Source organism: Phodopus roborovskii, unplaced genomic scaffold (genome assembly GCF_943737965.1).
Source record: "Phodopus roborovskii unplaced genomic scaffold, PHOROB, whole genome shotgun sequence".
Lineage (NCBI taxonomy): Eukaryota > Metazoa > Chordata > Mammalia > Rodentia > Cricetidae > Phodopus > Phodopus roborovskii.
Window position 1 is genome coordinate 40,643,516 of NW_026126410.1, and position 16,426 is coordinate 40,659,941.

General features: G+C 43.3%; 1 protein-coding gene across 1 annotated transcript in view; it reads left to right on the forward strand.

The window, feature by feature from the left end:
* Positions 1–16,426, forward strand: part of Sema5a (semaphorin 5A) — a 415,024-nt gene that overhangs the window by 73,980 nt on the left and 324,618 nt on the right. The window lies entirely within an intron of this gene.

Below are 16,426 nucleotides of genomic sequence, written 5' to 3' on the forward strand. Positions count from 1 at the left end.
TGTTGGCGTCCTCAATGGCCTTAAGTACTTAGCAAGGGGGAGAAACACTCACTTCAGCTTGGCTCCCTCGTCTGCCCACTTCTGTGACTGACCTGTGACACGCTCACCTCAGAATGCAGTCTTCCTCTTGGATGCCACACTGGCAGTGTTTTGAAACCTCTCCTTGGGTATGAATGCTTAGTAGGAGGGATGAGAAAACTGAGCTGAGTGTATAGGTGAAACTAAGTCTAGAGCATCAGCTATGAAGTATTATAGTAGACATTGAAATTAATCTCTGCTGTAACTAAATAGCAGACTGCATTTATTTAATCACTGCTAGTTGAAATTCCTTGACTTTCCCAAGTGGTAAATGCCAGAACCTGCTTTTGAACCCTGCTCTAAGGATCGGGCAGATGCCCAGTTGTACCTAGAAGTTCTCCTGTGTCCCCTCCCCATCCTCTTCAACCACACTCACAGTGTGACAGTTACTTCTTCCTTGAACCTACTGGCCTTTTTGCTCCTGCTGGCTTATCGCTTCTTCCCACTGGTCGTCTGCTTTTGTGTGCTCATGATCCCTGGGTCAGACACTTCCATCTTTGTAATCTCAGTTCCTGATGTTTCCCCTGCAGATAAGGTAAGAAATGGACTTTCCTTGTTTGAATGGCTCTTTGCTATCAAGAAAAACTGTACCAGGTGAGTTAAAGAGGTGGCAGACCTTGGGACCATTGCAACAAGGGGAGATATTAACTTCACCCACACAGAAGCAAAACACACTGACCAACTCTTTCCGGCACTTAACTTGCTGACGGAGAATAGGAAAGCTGTCTGCATGTGTGGTTCTTGTCATTCAACATTTGTGTTTGCTGCTACTGCTTAATCAAAGGTCAGCCCTGCCATCTCGTCAAGGTTGAGAGAAGGGCTGCCATATCTTTTTTTTGACTGACATCTCACAGTGGTGGCCCCTGGGGCCACAAGGAAAAGAGATGTAGGATGAACACCTGGCAAGAGGCTAGGAAAGGTTTGTGTCCCCAGTGGGCAAGAAGAAGGATTTGCAATGTCAAACTTTCTCAAGTGAGGGCTTAAAGAGAAGGAAAGTCAGGGGCTTGGGGTCAAGATATACTCTGTGGAGTTTATTAAAGCTAAGAGAACAGTGGGGCCACCTTGGTCAGTAGGTGGCATAATTCTCTCCTCCTTCCCTCCTTGGCTCCCTGCCTTTTCCCTCTCTACCTCTCCTTCCCTCCCTCCCTCCTTCTCCTCCTCCCACTGCTAGTACCCCTGTGTTCAATCACATGGAGCTTCACATTGAAGTTCTAGAAGTTCATCTTCCTCTTCAGGGCTGGGCTCACTCCTTTCCTAGATCTAGAGACTGGTCACATGCCACCTTGTCGCTCCAGGGGTTGACTAGCCTCGGGATGTAGCATGCTGTCCAGGAATGCCACGCCTCCCTTACAGTCAGCCATTAGCTGTGATTGAATATGTTCACCATATCTTGACACATCATGAGTCAGCACTTTTTGTCTTGGTTTTGGTTTTTTTTTTTTTTTTAAGTGAGTTCATTTCCACGAACAATTTCAAGCTAACCATGGCATATATTTTGGAAAAGGTATTGCATTTCAGCCCTTGTTAGTTGTATTCTATTTTACACAAGGTTCTGATTCTCACTTGAAAATTCAAGACATTCTCTGATGTGTACTCACAGGTTGTCTGGCAATCTGTTCTCACCAAGAGTTGCCATCCTCTTTCTCCTATCTCCTGAGTCAGTGAGCCCACGGGGGGCCCTCTGACTCCATGATTTGATATTGCTTTAGCGATTTGGATGAGAGCCAGAACCCATCATATGGCTTTTGTAGTTCATTCTGGAGCTTTAAAACTAACAATGTGCTGAAAACTGTTTGGCATCTCCTGGGAACATGGGCATTGTGGGCACCCCCTCTCTCCAGTAGTGCATCCATTCACATGACCACTCACCATCACCCATAGCTGAGGACTGACAGGTGGGACATGCCACCTGTTTTAAAGGCAACTCTGATCCCTCAAGACTAAGAATAGATCAGCAAATGGCAAGTGCTCACCTGTGTGCCTTCTGGCAATGTCTCCTGTGTTCTGGCTTCCACTCATAGTAGGCTGTGATGGTGAACATGCCTCAGTGCCAGGGCTGAGGCTGCAGCTGGCCAATTGGCACTGGAGCCTCCTTCTGCTGAGGCTTTGGAACTTTAAATGGAGTGCACCGCAATTTATTAAAACTTAAATTCCAAACAAATCACATAGTGTTTAAAAACACATTGAACATGAATACATTGACTGTGATGCTAAAAGTGTGAAAAGTTGTTAGAATTATTTTAAAAAAAATGATAGGAAAGGGGTATGGGAGGAGGGTGGATAATAATCCAGAGTGGAAAAGTGCAGGCCATATCCATCTCTGGAGACAGGAGTATTATCGATTCCCGTTTATTTGTTTCATTTGTCTGTTTACTTGTTTGCAGTGTTTTGAAGCATGTGGGATGTGCACCCCTTTAAAAGACTGGAGTCAGACACTGTTATGACTTCTGTCTTCTCACATAACTGCTTCGTCTCCAGATCATTTAAGGGCATCAACCAACTGTCTCTGTGCTGCATTTGAAGACACACACACACACACACACACAGACACACAGATACACTCACACACACACAGACACACACAGACACAGACACACAGATACACTCACACACACATACAGACACACACACTCACACACACACACGTCAATCACAGTGCCTTCAGTGCTTTTCAACCAGGGGCAATTTTATTTTTGTTTCCTGCAGGACTTTTGGCAATGTCGAATGATGTCTTTGTTGTCATAACTCAGGGTGGTGAAGCATTCTACGGGTGCATCAGCAGTCAAAGCCACACATGCTGCTTTAGCACCTCAAATTCCCAGGAGAGACCCATGGAAGGATTATCTGGTGTCATGTGATTTTGGTTGTGTGAGACTGAGAAGCCTAACTGGAATACTGGTGATTTTAAACTCCGATCTGGATTTGCCTTAGTGTATAGCTCATAAACTTGTTTATAACATGTACAGCACTCCCCTAATTGCCCCCAAAATTCAGACCATCAGGCTCAGTGCTCCCCCTCTCCCAGGGCCAGATGGGGAACACATTGCATCTCTGCTGGGCCATTCAGTCTGTAGGCTGGGAAGGGCTTTAGCACTCTGAGCATCTCATCTGTCACCAACAAGGCTAGTGCGCCTCCTTTAAGCATGCCTCGGTTTTCTCGGAAGAGGGAGTACTGCCCTGGGGCAGAGCAGGGCTGCAATGGCAATGGCAGCCTTGGTGGCTTGGAACACCTGCTGAACCTATAATTTTGCTGCAAAATGAGAGGATCTGTATTTAGCCCAATGGAGACTTCTTGTTTTGTTTCCTCTGTTTTTCTGCTTCATATAGTTTCCATTCTGACAGCTTTATTTTTGTCGCAACCCAATTATGATGACTGTAGGCCCTGAATAAAAGATCTTTTCTTGGTAGGTAAATTGCAACTAAGTTTACTTTAAAAAGCAACAACTTGCTATGAAAATAATTTGTGATTCCTAATATATTACCTTCTTGAATCTTTTAGTGCCACAGTTATTATCATAGGATTTGGTTTAATTTTTTTTTTTTAACAAAATCTAAGCAACTATTTCAGTGTAGTTATAACCAAATTTCCCTTCACCTGGTTGTTTCAGGGAACTTTTATTTGCTTTTGCTGTATATAAAACTTTACTCTTGAGAATCCCTTTATTTAACTATGTCTTTCCTGAACAAAATTTTCTTGTAAAATGGAGAGCCTTTGTACAACCTATCTATATAACAACACGTCATTAGAAGTCAATTTTATACTATGTCCATTTAGCAGAATAATAATAATGGGTTCTCCCCCTAGAGCCTATGACCTGTCTAGCCATTCTTAATCAGATAATGGTGTCAAGAATTGGTTTCAGATTGTCAGGTAGAAATTAAACCCAATTAAAAAATGTGTTTGTTTACTCCTATGATGTTGGCACCACTATTGCACTGGTATTGCATTTTTAGTAGGCAGTTACTATAGCTCAGCTCACTGTGTTCGCAGCTGGATAGAACTCACTTTTCCCCTCTAGTAACCTCCATGGTGCCTAACCGCACTATGAATGCTAGCCTGGGGAGATGTAGTTTCCAGGCCAGTACCAGTGTGCTTCTCCATGTTTAATGACGCAGATGTGTTGTGTCTTTATTTACCTTACACGTTTTGTAGGGAACCAAGAGGAATAACAATAGCCTGTGACCTTTGGGTGTCTGTTGTATTTGTTGGCTAACACCTCCAAAAATGTTACCTATTCTTAGTACTCAGGTTTTTATTTGTTATTTTTCTAGTGTCAAGTAGGGGCATTGTTGCCCCCATTATAAAGTAACTCCATTTTAACACACACATGCATACACACACACACACACACACACACACACACATGCACGCACACACACGCACACATGTATATTGTGTGTGTTCTTATAGTAGTAGTTATCCATATTTCATTTTAGACTAGGTCTAAATTATTAAGAAAATGGGTGAGTAATTTGCAGGTGAATCTTCTAAGATTCCTTGTGTGAGTTTTCATCTAACATAGCTCACCTCTCCCATATGAAGCTGCAAGTCTTCTATGGGGTCTTTACGGGATGTCATTCAATACAAATCCAATCATAAAATGAGAATTTCTGCTGTGAAGACACTCAGCTTTTGGCATCTCACTGTTAGAGTTCATTGGCTCTCAAAGACATTGATGCTCACATGTACGTCCAAGCTGACAAGGCAATTCAGGACTTCTGATGTATTTCACAGCAAACATCACTCAAAACACAGATTCCCAATTCCCGTGCCCTTTTCTCAGCCCTCCTTGGAGTTTCCGTGTCCAGATCTTCATCTAGCCCCAAAGAGGGTTGTAGCTGTCTTCTGTGGCTTGCTGATGTCTCTGCATGAGCCTCCCGAGTGGATGAGTTGGGCTCCCTGTATTTGAATGCCTGGCACTCAGATATTGTTAACGACAAGTTTATTATTACTTATACATTCACGTTTACATAATTGGGCAGCTAGAACTCAAGGAAAGGGTATAGTTAGCAAGTGTGTGTCTTAATCTCAGGGAGCTTTCTTCCCATATCTCAAAATCTTGAGAAGGCTGCAAGGCTCAGACTTTTTTAAGTCATTGACTTGAAGATTCAGAACAAAGGCACTATCACTAAGGAAGAACAGGTCATCTGCTCTGTACCTTTATACCTTGTGACTTGCCACTGCTCTGTCCATCCTCACATAATAGAAGCGCTGGCTTTCAGACAGTACATTTTCTTTCCTTTTGTTTCATTTCAAAGTCTTATCCCATAACCCTTTGAAAGCATGCAATGAAAAAGAGCTTCAAATTGATGTTTTTAATTTTCATCTTGAAAAGTTTCATCTTGAAAAGAATTAAGGTTCCTGATAGGAACTGAGTCAGCCTGGGTAATCATAAATCACCAAGGAAGGAATGAAATTCTCAGTTAAAGAAATGTCTTATGATTTTAAAATAATAATCAAAGTGGCTCAAGGTAGCCATGGAATACACCCCATTGGGTAGATAACTCACACCCTTGGCCTTTGCCTCCCAGGGTCACAAACAATTCTGTTGGTACACTCAGAATCTTTTGAAGGTCTATTGAGCCACAGTGTGGAGGCAGGAACAGAGCATGCTCCTTTTGAAACCCCCACAACCTGAACCTGGTCTGCTTTTCCTTGTCTATAGAAGGTAAAACTCAGAAAGTCAGCGGAACATCTCCACTGCACAGGACACACAGACAACCTTTGAACTCAGGTCGTGGGCCCATTTCTGCGTTTTTTTGCAAACCTTTCCAGGGTATCCTTCCAAAAGAAAGAGTGCTCCTTTCAGAGACATTGTGATGGGCCGGCTGGGCTGGTGTGTTCCCTTTCTTTTAAGTGTCAGGAAATTTCAGACCATTGTTTGTATAGAATTTAGAAGCAATGGGCTTTTAAACCATTTCTTTCCCTCAAAGCTCTGAAATTGGTTGATATTTGGGCCAATTCACTAGGATTGAGTTAGAGCATTTGGAGCGAAAGGGTGTTATATCTGACTCTAGAGGCCTGGAGTGTCCTGGGGCTTTGAGGAGGGATGTATTCACTGGAAGATGAAAGGGAGTTTGTGGGGCAGTCTGAGCAGGCAGGGCTCCTCGGAAGAGGGAAGGGAGGACCCTCAGCTTCTTTTAAACACCTCTTTGAATGGCAATTTCCAGTGGCTTTGTGAAATGGTATCTGATGGGATCCAGTGCTTCTCAAACTTTCCCCAGACCTGCTTATGGCCTCTCCTGCCCCTTGCCTTGAATTACAGGGTTTATTTTTAAAAGCTTTTGTGGTTTGAGCCTCTGTCTTTGTTATTGCAGCTGACTGACTGACTCAGCCCTCCATTTTTTTTCCTCCTCCAGCCACTTTGTGGTTTGAGGTCCATTTTGGCTGCATGAGGACTGGTCTAAAGGCATGAGAGTCCAAAACTGTGGACAAATCTGCTATTGGTTAACGCCAAAGTCACAGGTGCCTTTCATAGCACTCTGTCTGCTCAGCAAAAATGTCCCCTCTGTCCTCTTTTTTCTGCCCTTACTTTTTGTTGCCTTATGTTGGTATGCTTTTTACTTTGGTTCCAATTACCCCCCTTCTCAAATTTGTTGGGGACTATTCAAGGGGGCCAACAGACAGCATTGGAACTCATAGAACATGGCTGGGTGATTGGCAAAGCCACACCTGAGTGAGCCCTGGAGAGGCAAAACCCTGAGGACTAAGCGTCCTGGGGACCCCATTCTGTTATTAAGCTTAGCTCTGTCTGTATCCTTTGTGGTCACCACATCCCTCGTAATCTGTGGGTTGTTTGAGAATGAGAGTTTCTAGCCCCTCACTGAGCACTGTTACTGGTACTCGCAATAATAGTGATTGACTTTCCAAGCATTGCTTTGGGAGGAGATTAATGTTTCAACCACCACCCTCAGAAAGAATTTAGACACGTAGAATTGTAGGTAAGGTTAGGTTAAAGGTGTTTTTGTTAACGGCTTTGAGGTAGAAAACCTTGGGGAACAATTTAAAGTTTAGAAAGACACACACTTAATAGTTGAACAAGGGACTCATTGAAGTCAAGGAACAGCAACAATTGTAGCCTGGCTATTGCTGGCTGATGTACATTTCTTGTTAGGATGGGTTGATGACCAATGGTGATAATTAATTCCTTCTATCCATTTCTGCCCTCAGCTTCCTGATATAAAAAAATCATTGGTGAGTGGGCATGCACCCCGAGGATCTAAAGTAGAGATGGCTGGTTATTTTTCATATACAAAAGTGTAGATTTATGACTCTTTTAAGATTTTTTGTGTAAGATTACCTTTTGAGATACATAATAAAGTGACCAGTCCTTTCCTTGTAATTGCAAATTACAGCCTGCCAGTAAAAGAACTGGCTGAGAGAAAAAAAAATACCTTGCTTGTGTACACTCTGTTAAACTGTACCAAGGTTCTTGGGCATGAATGCATGTCTGTTCTTGGTGAAAATTTGTTTTTCGCCTGCAATATGTAAAATGTCTAATCATGTAAGGGATACGGAAAACATGATTTTTTATTCATATTCATTGTACTCATTCACTTAAAAAGTCAAATATTGTAAATTTTGTCCTGCTGGAAAGATTTTGCCGAGTATTTAAGTTATAAGCAAAAAAATTAAGACTAGACAGAAGGGTTACATCTGCATAAAGGTAAGAAAAGACATAAAGAGATGTGAGAGTTGATAAGAAAACACTAAAGCTGTGTGTGTGTGTGCCTGTGTGTGTTTCCCTTTTTCTGATGACCCCAGAAAATTAAGTTTTGTCCCACTTGTTGGCCCTGGAGAATTAAGTCTTGCTCCCTCAGATTGAAAAGTCAATTGACTGATTAGTCTGCTGACTCTATGCCCCCCCCCCCCAGTTCCTTAGCTGCTGAAGGTTGGTCTTCATAGTAGCACCAAGTCTTACCTGGAATCTAACCCAGATGCTTGTCTGGGAGATCATTGACACACCTGCTTTTAGAAGAGTGCCTTGACTTCGCAGGAGGCAGAGTGGCATAGACACACACAGTTCTCTCCCTGACCATGACAGGGAGAGTGTAGCCTTTTGTTCAAGCTGCATAGAGACCTCTATCTCCTTCAGTGGACACTCTTCAGGGTGTCCAGAAAGACTTGTTTTAGTTGGGATGATGTGGCCATCTAAGACCTGAGACTCCAGGCCTTGGAACAAAGAGATGCTCACAGCTGCTGTCACCAGCAAGTACATGAGGTGGAGACTTGCCTATGTAAGGGCTGCCTCTGCTTGTCCTCACATTCGTTTGTTGGCCTTCTTCCTTATGCGTTGTACACTGAGGCTCTCAGACAGGGTGTCTCCTGTCAACTCAACCTTGACTTTTAGAAAGAAAAGTTGCCCGTAGATTTTAATCAGATCATCAAACCACCCCTCGGCTTTATAGAACAAAATTTTAGTGTGAGGGACTGAAACCTTCCTTTTTCTGTTGTCACTGAATTTGTCTAAAGACCTTTTAACTGGTGGACCCACACATCTGGTGTTAGGGGGTTGGGAAACCTTTAGAGCCAGGTTGGATGGAAAATTCAAATAGAAAGCTTACTTTAAAAATATTGTTATACCGGACTGCTGGATGCTAGTTTGAAAACTCTGAGATCTTCTCCAGTCTCTTTTGTAACAGCATTCTGCAGCTCAGTCGTGTGTTGAAGTGATCACTGGGAACCCCAGAGAAGTGGTAGTTTGCAGTAATTGCAGCCGTGGGGACTAATGTGACCAGGAAAAGCCAGTTCTGGTACTGTAGGTTGGATGAAAACCTGGCAACTAATTCCTGTCCAAAACATGAGAATTCAATGTGTTATTTAGAGACTTGGTAAATTTTTATTCCGTTTATGAATACATTTATGGCTAAGTTTTGTTTTTGCAGTCACAATCCTAGTTGTTTATGCAATGGAAGGAGAGTGGGCACAGGCTCTTGGAGTCTGTTTTAGTTGTGTTGACACATGTGAATTCCTTCCCTTACTTCGGCTTATTCTACACTGACAGTGTAGGAGTGGAAGTGGAGAATGACACTCGGGTTTTTGTTTGTTTTTCTTGTTCAATCACCGTAGTGGAAGGGGTTGGCACCCAGTTCGAACCAGATGTGGTGGTTCCATGTTACAGTTCCTCAGGTTGTGATGCAGGAGATGGAGGTGAGAGCTAAAACCAGGGAGCAGTAAAGGGAAGCTCCTCGCCATTTTACTCTGTGCCATTTTTCAATTGCTTTGCTTTTTGTTTTGCTTTGCTTAAGTGTCAAAGATCTGGCTGTACCAGAGGGGCTCAAATAAATTAAGAGAAGTTGTCCCTGGAGTGGAAGACAAAGGGACGATGCTTGCTGTTCTCCACTGCTCTCTCAGTTTCTCTTTTATGCACTGTGTGTTAGGAAGACCTTTTCCTATCAGATGCACAACAGATGGGAATATATTAAAGGGGCGCCTATGACCTGCGTTGGTATTCAGAGGTTCAAGTTAATAGCCTGTATCATCAGGAATATATTATCTCCAGCGTAATGAGACACAATCAACTCTTTTAGATTGTAATCATTGCTTAAATCCAGGGAACGAAGATTGCCCTTCTCTAATGAGAACTAGAAGAGGTGGTTCACATGGCATTGGAGTAATTAAAGCCATAAGAAGGCCTGTGAGCCAAAGCCTGGGCTCTTATTCCACTGGCAACCTTAGCCACCAGCCCATCCTCCCTGATGCCTATTAACTGTCTGGATTTCTGTTTCTGAGGGGCCTCATTTTCACTGCAGGATGACTTCGCAAAGGTCACTGCCCATGGTGGTTAGTGCCAGACAGTCAGGCTCCCGGGGCTCTCCCAGCTTGATGTTAGCAAGGTGAGTTATGGGCCCCTCTGAGACACAGAGCAGCAGCTTGCTTTGAGAATGCGTAGGCAGCTGTGCCTCTTGAGTTTCTGTCCCATGACCCCTTGTCTCCCCACTGTGCATTGGAGCTGGCTGCTCTTCTGGATGATCTGTCTCCATTTTCTTTTTTCAGTACTGCAGGCTTCCTTCATCTGCCTGTGATGTTCTATGCAGAGCTGGGGAGCAGGTGCTGTTTTTCAGCTGTCGCCCATGCCCTTCAGCATGCAAAGCCATTCCGTTCTCTGTGGTGTTTTCTCTGAAGTGTCTTCAGATCCTGAACTAACAAATACTGAGCCGTTGTTTCCAGGGAAACTAAGGGGTTAGATTCTCCACAAAATTTGCACCAAGTGACCACTGGATAATCTATCTGTGGGTGATTTTTTTAGACACTGTATATACATACATATATAGTGCTTGTGTCCATGTTCATATATGTAGAGGCCTGAAGAATACACAGATGTTCTTTTCTATCACAGTGGTCCCCTTTATTCCAATGAGGCATAGTCTCTCACTAACCCTAGCATTTGCCTTCTTGTTTAGAGTAGACCAGTTGACCAGCAAACCCCAGCAATCATTTGTCTGCATACCCTACTGCTGAGGTCACAGGTGTCATGTACCCAGCTCTTTTGTACCTGGGATCCTCTCTTGCCCACTGACCTATCTCTCCAATCCCATATGCTAAAAAAAAAAAAACAAAAAACAACAACTTATGAACAATTAAATGATAATTACTACTTAAATGATGCTTGCCTAGCATGAATGTCTTTGGTGAGGGTCATCACAGACTTTTACTCAGGAACACTAGAATTCATATCAACACTGTTTTGGTGTCATTAAACAGATTAATCTGTGACAAACAAAATACTACCATGAGTCTGAGTGGTTACCTCTGTTAATAAGATGCTGGCATCAAGTATGAAGACCCAAACTTGATCTCAAGAGCCAGGGGTGGTGATATTTGCTTGTAAGGCTAGCTCTGTGGTGGAGGGGATGGACAAATCACAGAAGCTTGCCAGGGAGACAGCCTAGCCTAGTTGATGAGTTTCTGCCCAGTTAAGAGACCCTGCTTTGAACAGGGCCTGGTGGTGCATGCCTTTTATCCTGGCGGAGGAGGCAAAGGCCAGAAGATCTCTGTTAGTTAGTTACAGACCAGGTAGGGATACAACCACATAGCGAGACCCTGTCTTGAAACAAAACAAATAACAAACAAACAAACAATACCCCAGTCTTGAAAAATAAGGTGATAGCATTTGAAGAATGATACTCAGGGTTCACCTTTGACCTTCACATACATGTGTATCCACATATATAAACACAAGGACACACATACACAGTGCAACTAATGAGTCACCTAGCAGATCTGGTGGCCCTGGCTCACTCTGTCAGAACAATGAGGCAGTGGGGAGCTGCACTTAGACCTCAGCTCCCATGGGTACTTAGGAAATTCAGATTTGTTTTTCTGAGGTTCTAAGTTACTGCCTGGAAGTGGTTCACGCTGGATTGATTAGGAAAGCACAGACTTGTCTCAGTTCACAGATGAGTCTGTACATACAGACCTGCTGTATTGCCTTTCCCTGCCATGAAGTTCAGTTGCTCTGTGAAAGAAATGTTTAGAGATAGCAAGGTGGGAAGTTGTGCTCAGATGTAGGAGAGCAAAGACAGCTATTCTCTTTCCAACCCTAGCCTTGGTCATAGAGCATCACGTTGAGTCTTTTGGTAGATCTCCTGCGTGAAGCAGCTCTCAGCGTGTTCCTTCTCTCTGGGTGATGAAAGCCATCCCTGTGGAGTGGAATCCTAGCTCTACCACTGCGACATGTCTAAAGCTCCTCCCCGCTAAGGCTTCATTGCTTCTGTACTGGCCAGAAGGATAGTGGTGGACTTTGTAGCATCTGCAGTAGCATCTTCAAGAACTGACTGTGTGATGATACTTGGGCACTTCCTGTTTTACATTTTAATACTGTACTTCCTCTTTCTCTTTTTAAGAGCTTTCTGTAAGGGGAATGTGAATAAAGGTTTAAAAAAAAAAAGTTTGATTTAGTGCAGGATAAAGACAGCAGCCAAACTTGTGGGAGCCCAACATGGCTGATCTCAAGTAGTCCTGAGACTCCCTTCTAAAACACCATGTCAGTCTCTCTGACCTGTGTAGAGCAATTAGGGGCAGAGATGGAGTGGAGATCTGAGATGAGGTGTGTTTGGGTTGGAGAGTTTGTCTTGTCAAGAGATATAGAGTAAAAACCTGAAATGACTCAACTGCTTTACCCTCACCCTGATTTCTGTGACCAGCAAGGGTAGCCTTGGAATTCCTGCATAGCATCCAACCCCAGGCAGTGAGCTCTCCTTGACAATCATGTCTCTGCCAATGCGTATTGGAATTGAACAGAAAGGGACTCCCTCTGATGAGTTCAGCCACAATGGAGATGTCTTTTGCACAGTGACAGTGTCTGTAATGAGTGTCCTTGGAGGAATGAGGCTCTTGTCACTGAGACTCCTCTGTCCTTGCTTTCTTTAAAGGGTTGTCTTTGCTTTTGGAGACATGCAAGCCCCCCTGAGCTGTAGCAATTCCAAAGAGCAGCAAGTGAGGGACATGCATACAGAGGCAGTGAGAGATGAGTCCGTTTTTAGGCAGAGTTTGTCTTGTGATACCAAGTGGATCGCTGTATTTCCAAAAAATTATTCTGTCTTTCCTCTGCTGCTAGTTATAGCCATGGCTGATACTCGCTGTTCCTGCCTTCCTATCTGCTCAGAAAGTGACAGGTCTGTCACCCTTGACCAAGCAGAGAAAGTGATAAGGCAGCCGGCACTGAGGTTCATATCAGAGAGGACTCACAAAACTCCTCATTCATTTCAAAATTGCTGTGCTCAGTTTTCTCTCTCAGCTGCTGGTGGAGGATTCTGTGTGCCCTAGAATATGAAAAGAGCAGAGGGCAGATTTGGAGGAGTAGGGTGGGTTATCAACGGTCGGTCAAATACCATATCATTGCTCATGACCTAGCATGAACTGTGCAGTTATTTTATCACCCAAATTTCACGCTATTTTTCAGACCTGTATCTCTTGTGCAGCACTTAAAAAATAGGCCGTGAGTTAGGGTATCCTCAAGCAGTAAGTACAGCAATGCCCTTCTTTGCAATCAGATGCATGTTAAAAGAGTAAACAGCCCAAGGGGCCAACATTTTCTTTCCTCTCCCACCCCTTCCCCCAGCACTCTCAGCTTTCTCTTTAAATATGAGCCTTTGTTTGTTATTTAATTTCCCCAGTGTTTTCAGTGACTGCCGCAACAATAGGATGGTCTGTGAGTCCTTGGTGTCTCTCAGGGGATGTGTGAGGAGAGATGGACAGGTTTTATATTAGCAGTCTGCTGAGTTGCTGGATGTCTGCTGGTCCAAAAGAAGAGATGGATGAGAAGTTTAATGTGGCTGAAGCCTTGTAGTTTAACACTTGAGTTTATACGGTTTGAGGAAGCGGTCCCAGAGCAAAGGCAATTGTTTGGACTGAGGCAGCTTGGCTTCGTTTCCCCACAATTGTTCCTTCCACGTCCAGAATTATATGAGTCTTCCTTTACAGCTCTGGGGTCCAGGCTCAGGCTTCTTATTCTTGTGGAGTGTTGTTTTGTCTTTACATCTAAGATGTGGTTGATGAGCATTGTTAACTATGAATGAACCAAATCAAACACATAATAAAGTCAAAATTAGGAGTCACATTTGGAATAAAGTACAGGGTACTTAAAATACTTGCAAGAACTTTTTTATTTAATGACTCCTAACAGTGTGTCTGGAAGACCTGCATGGGGAGGAGACAATCCTTAGATTCCACCAGGTTTCCTCTGTATGTCTGTGAAATCAGATATCCGACTGGATAAAATGAGATTCAACTGGAAGCCTGGCTCTTTTAGAGGTACACTGCAGCGGTGAGCTATGCTGTGAATATTAGTAACCATCTGGAAGGGTGAAGGGCCATTCTCATCATGCTGTCTTCACTGAACACTCATGTTTACTTGGCCTGGTTTCAGGGTCCAACGGTGACTAAGAAAAGGTTCCTTACTTCGCTGGGAACTCCGTGGGATCACAGAGTGGAATGAGCACAGTAGCTGCTAATGGCATTCGTTGCAGAAGAGAGAAAACCGCCTGCCACCACAATGTGGTGGGCTATGCAGTTTCCAGTGGGCCAGCAAGAAAGGCTGGAAGGAAGAACCACTTCCATGATGAAGTCAGTCAGTGTGATGTAATTGAAAGGGCAGGAAAGGCGACTTTGGAAATGCAGTCAGTGTATGAGCTTTACTGTACTATTGAGGGCTTCAATCACCGTTTAGTGATCACATCCAGGTTATTAGCTTATCGGAATCCATTTCCTTTTTTCTCTTCCAGCTCATTCTATTGCTTATATCCATGCCTGTTAGTTACTGTCACCTGACATACTTTTGATGCTGGAACTTAATCCCCCCAAGTCTATGTTGCTGTCTCTCCCTCATTAACTAACTTGTCTCTGTCTCCTCCTCTTCTGAAGTTAGCTTTCTTCTAAACGTGCACATGGAAAAATATGTGATGTTTGACTATTTGTGCCTAGCTTATTTAGTTCACACAATGTCTTCTATTTCCATCTTGGTTGTCACAAATGATAGGATGTCACTCTTTTCAATGGCTGAATAGTAAGTACTCTAGGATACATGTTTCGTATTCTTTTAACCATGCACAAATCATTGGAAGCTTGGTCTATTTCTATTTCCTGTGGTTATCAAAGCTGCTACACTAAATGTGATGATTTAGATGTCCCCTCCCCATACTGCCTTCCTTCCCTTTGGATGCTTGGCCAGGACTGATCCACGAGGAAGTTCTAATTTTAAGGCCCCTCCATGCTCTATTTTATAATGACCATACTTGGACTGTAATTAAGAAAGAGATATGTAAGTCCTGAGGTGCAGCCCTTCCATAGGGTGTTTGAATATACACCTGGAGCCTTTGCTTCCAGGTAGGGTATCTGCTCTACTCAGAATTCCCAAGATGCATTCTGTTGCAGAGGAAGATGCATGGCAGTTGTCAAAGGCAGGTGACATAGGTGTTTTTGAACACTAATGAAGTTATGATCTTGATAAAATGGGAGCAAACATTGCGGTGCTATAGCTCTTTTTCTGAGCAACTTGGCTGCATGCAAGAAGGCTAAAGTGAGATGAGAGTTTTATTTTTCCTTTCTTTGGAGAGATGAATATTCTGGAAAGACTTCTCACTGTGTGTTTGGGTGTATGGAAACAGCATGTCATACAGCCTTCCAGGCAAAACAATTTGTGAGCTCAAATTAACTTATCTACATAAAGAGGCAACATTTGGGTTCACACCTATGAGACAAGCAAAGACTCTGATAGATCAGAACTGTGCACACAGGGCCAGTGAGTCTTCCTGGAGGTGGACTGTCTTGCTCTGCCCTGAGTTGAAGGAAAGCATCCTTTTAATGTTCTATGCTGAGTTTGTAACACAAAACTTCTTTAAAAACCTCCTACTTGTTATTTTTGTAGGAAAACGTTTAACTGAATGATTTAACACTTGTCATTTCATTCACAATTCACTAGAAATCTCACAGCTAGCCAACTTCCCTAGGCTAAATAAGCTCCGTTTCCCTTCAGTACCCCAGCAGCAGATGTCTGTCTGCCTTATGCCTGACTTTGCATGTTACACATTCACAGGAGCCTGTTACCAAGATCAACCCCAGCTCTTGTTTTTGTGTTCAGCAGGGTTTTGTTGAGTTTTTCAGTGCTGGAGAATACAGCCCATGGTCTTGTGCATACTAGGTGGATGCCTGACCTGTGATTTCTAACCCTCTGCCCTATAGGGTTGGAGTTTGATGGTAGATAGATCTCCTGTTGTTGCAAACTGCTGTTCCCAAGCAGAAAGAACCTTGTTGGGTATCTTGTTCTGAGTCTGTACACTCAAAGAGGCCACAGCATGGAAGGACCTCAACCTCCCTTGTCTTTCTGAGTGTTGAGATGCTAGCCTATAAGGATGGATCAATTTAGCTGTCAAAATAAAAGTTGAGAGCCCAATTGCCCATACAAATCAACCACTTTGTGCAAGCACTTCAGAATTGCCTGCATGAAAAGCAAGCTTGTTCTTTGAAAAGCTGGCATATAGTAACCTAAATAAAGACATATCCATCATTATGAAACCTTGTTGTCCTCAGAAAGTCAATTTTTGTAAATTTCTTATTTTGAACCGTTGCTTGATCTTTGGCAACTTGTTTGCTTCAATAGTGATTTTTGGCCCCCCCTCTTTCTGTCTATTCCCATGCCCCCCCCCCCCTTTTTTTTTTTTTTTTTTTTTTTTTGCAGCCAAGAACATAGCTCACTGCATTGCCCCTTTGGGAGGCATCCATAGCAAGTGTTTTTCTCTACCTTTATCCAAGCTATTGAGGCAATGCCTTGGTTCCAGGGTCAGCAATTACCACGGCTCCAAGTACTCACGTAAGGGTAATCTCCAGGAAGACTAAGTGGAAAACAAT